Genomic DNA, 3859 nt, shown 5'->3' with positions numbered 1-3859 from the left:
TCCTGATCCAGTCCAGGTAGAATAGACAAATTTCTCCCTATTCCTCATACTAACTACATCTAAAAAAACCTGGACATTCTATAAAAACAAATGTAAGAAGATTCTGAAAGGTAGAGAGAAGAAGGCAGATGGATAGGGACCTCAGGACCCAAGGAACCCCACAGCACCAGGGTGGAGTCAATGGAGACCTGGTGGGGAACCTGAACTTCTACCCCGGCCCAGCAGCAATGAAGCACAACACCCCCCTACCCCCACTGCCGTCGTGTCAACAGGTGAATGGGGAACCTGGACTTTCACCCCCATCTGACAGTGACAGGGTACATAACACCCCAAATGTCTAGGATACTGTTAAAAATTATCGTAATACCAAGAATAGGAAAATCTTAACCTGCATGAGAAAAGACAATTAATAGATGCAAACACTGAGATGAAAAAGATGTTGTAATTATTGGCAAGGATTTTAAAACAGTGGTCATAAAAATGCTCCAACCAACACCTATAACATGCTTGAAACAAATGAACAAATAGAACGTTTCAACAAAGAATTAGAAGATACAAAGATGGATCGTTTCTTTGTTTGGGCCTTGTGGTAGCTCCCTAGGGTGGCCAAAACAAATTACTACAAACTGGGTGCCTTAAAACAGCAGAAGTTTATTGTCTCATAGTTCTGGAGGCCAAAAGTCTGAAATCAAGCAGTCATCAGGGTTGGTTCCTTCTGGAGGCTCTGAAGGATAATCTGTTCCATGACTTTCTCCTGGCTTCTGATGGTTGCCAGTAATCCTTGGCATGCCTTGGCTGGTAGCTGCATCACTCTGTTCTCTGTCTCCGTCATCACCTGGCCTTCTTCCTTGTGTCTCTGTGTCTCTAGATGGCCTTCCCACAAGGACACTGGATTTAGGACTCACCCCAATCTAGTAGGACCCATCCTAACTTAACTAATCACATCTGCAAAGACCCTGTTTCCAAACAACAGCATATTCTGAAGTTCCAGGTAGACACAAATCTTTCAGAGACCACTATTCAACCCAGGACAGGCCTTAAAAGAGCCACTTACATTTCTGGAACAACCACTCTCCCTCTTACTCCTGGGCCAAGGCTCCTTCCTCTCCTGGAACGCCCATCTCTATCCCTTCTTTTAAACTCCTGCTTGTCCCTCAGGGTCAGCCTAAGTGTCATCTCTTCTGGGAAACCTTCCGTGGCCTTCCATGACTGGGGGAGGTGCCCCTCCCACTCAAAGCTTTCCACACCATCCCACTTATAATCGATGCTAATCTTTCTGTTGTCCCTCCCACCCTCTCCCAATGTAAAGACTTGATAAAAGGGCCCATGTCTTATTCCAAGTGCCTGCTCTAGTGGCTGGCTTATCATAAGCACTCAAAAAATATTTGTTGAATAAGTGAATAAATAGAAACTCTTCAATGGCCCCCTCTTTTCTACTGAATAAATTTAAACTCCATGGTCAAGCATTAAATACCCTACATGAACTGGGACACACTGATCCTTTGGCCCTCAGCTTCCCTTCACACATCCTACTTCTCTGCCACACTGGAAAACGCATTCCCTCACTCACTGGGATGCAGCCACAATGGTCTTCTTGCCTTCTTCTTATATAACCTTTTGCACTTGTGCTTTACATTTTCTCTACTGGAAAAATGGGGGCAATCTCTCCAGATTAGCAAATAGCCTGCTCCCTCATTACAGTGCTCAAAACTGTTCCCTCCTGAAAAGTAACCACTTCATCTAAAATACCAAACATTACTCTCTTACCATATTGTATTTTTTCATAGCTCTTACTACCTGAAAGCATATACATGTATGTATATTATATATGTATATGCATATTTACTTACATTCATCTACTTGTTTGTATGCTGTCATTCTTCTCTATTAGGACTGAAAACTCTGTAAGGATTTGTTCACTACTCCATCGCCACCCTCCAGAATGGTGGCTGGCACATAGTAGGTGTTCAATAATGCTATTGAATCACTGAATGGCAGCTGTAAATGCCTTGGATGGGGCTTTAAGAACAGAAGCAGCATCCTGTTGCAGAAATTGCTCAGTTGTTACTCCGTTCATGTGAAGAAGAATAGGATTGAACTACCAGGGGTGATGGGATGGGGAATGACCTACTTGTCCAGATTTTCAGGACTCTCCTAATTATTCACTTAGATAAATATCCGGTGGAGTTAATTCTCCTGGCTGACGGTGGGCACAGCAGGGGGAGCTGGGTCTCCCAGCCTCCTGGGTTCTTCGGTCTCACCTTGGTCCGAGGCACCAGGACCTGCTTGACTGGTCATGCCTGGAAACTGCACACAATGATGAAATACTCCAGGGCCAAACCTGTCTGGACACTGCCCTCACCGATTCATGGCCCCAGCATCAGAAAATTGGGTGATATGATGAAGGGGAAAGCTTCGGATTCAGGGATACCTGAATTCCAGGTGATTTGGGCAAGCCATCTACTCTCTCTGGGCCTTAATTTGTCTTCAGCTGTACCACGGGGGTGGTGGTAAAAGCCCAGCGGTGACTTTTTGTAGTTATATGAGCTTCCGTATGAGATAGGTTGGACTCGACTGTTTTCAGGGTGGGGCAGCAGGGGAGAGAAATCCAACGTGGAGGGAATTCAACTGAGACTGAGCGGTAAGAGCCCAACAGGCCAGTAGGTGGAGCCATTGCTGCACCAGGACACTGAGGTCAGAGGTAGGAACAGTTTGATTTTCTAGCAAGCCAGTGAGTCCTTCAGGGCCAGTTGTCAGGCCATCCAGGAAGACCCCTCCCGCCCCCCACCCCTCTGCCACACACACGGACAGAATCAGGTTAGAATATTGTTATGGGTTGTTAGGCCTGAGGCTGACAGCATTTGGAAGACCCAGTTGTCTTTTCTCCTATACTCTGTATCCCATGCCTTCTCCACCAACTGGGCTAGATCCCCATCAGGTCATTCTCACTGCAAGATGTGACTAGATGGAGCCAACCTGACTCTCTGGGATAACCATTTTCCCTTCCTCCAACCCCCCAAAATCAGCCATCGCCTTCTAGGGAAGGCTTGAGACCTCAGCCCTTTGCCTGCCTCCACTGAGTGTGGGGAGGAGAGTCAAGTTAGAGAAGTTGGAGAAAAGAAAGAGGGGCGTGGGGGTGCTGAAGGGGAAGGCCTGGCTTCAGCCAGATAAGAATGGAAGAATCAACCTTTGTTTGGCCCCAACTGCCTCGGCCACTGTTGCCACTGTTTACACATTCTTACACATTCGGGAGTTTCCTGAAGCTACTCAGCAGTGTCCGGCAGCACTCCCTCCCCCACTTCCTATGGTGTGCGTCTGGGAAGGGGAGAGAGTGCTTATTTTTGCTGTTCAGCTGCTGTCTTAAGGCTGAGGGTGGAAACCAGTCCCTCTTGGAACCAGGTCTCTACAGCAACAGTGGCCCACGTCGCCCTCCCGTCACTATTTCTGCTCTGAGCTAGAGGCGGAGGGTGGTCTCATAATGCACAGGGGGTTGCTCCTTCTCTGTTTTGCATATCCCTCTTCTCAGAGAGGTGTACCCAAGGGCACAGCCAACAGCTAACAAGCCCCTGGCACAAAACCCTCCATTCTGAAGGTCCCTGCTGCATTCTGGCCTGCCTGCCTTTCTGCATCTAGGAACATCCAGCTTCGCTGTGGGCCTCCCCTGCCGGCCCCTGCTGAGGAGGGTGGCTGCTGGACACAGCTGAAGCACAGCACCCTGGAGAGGACCTGTGCTCCCAAGATGACCCGACAGCCTCCCTGGCCAGCCCCTCACACCACTCGCTGGGCACAGCAGACCCGGTTCTGATGGGGAGGGTGTTCTGGAACAGACATATCAGCTGGGATGGAGCCACAGGACAGA

The sequence above is a fragment of the Choloepus didactylus genome, chromosome 2, assembly GCF_015220235.1.
Source record: "Choloepus didactylus isolate mChoDid1 chromosome 2, mChoDid1.pri, whole genome shotgun sequence".
Lineage (NCBI taxonomy): Eukaryota > Metazoa > Chordata > Mammalia > Pilosa > Megalonychidae > Choloepus > Choloepus didactylus.
This window is presented reverse-complemented; position numbering follows the sequence as displayed.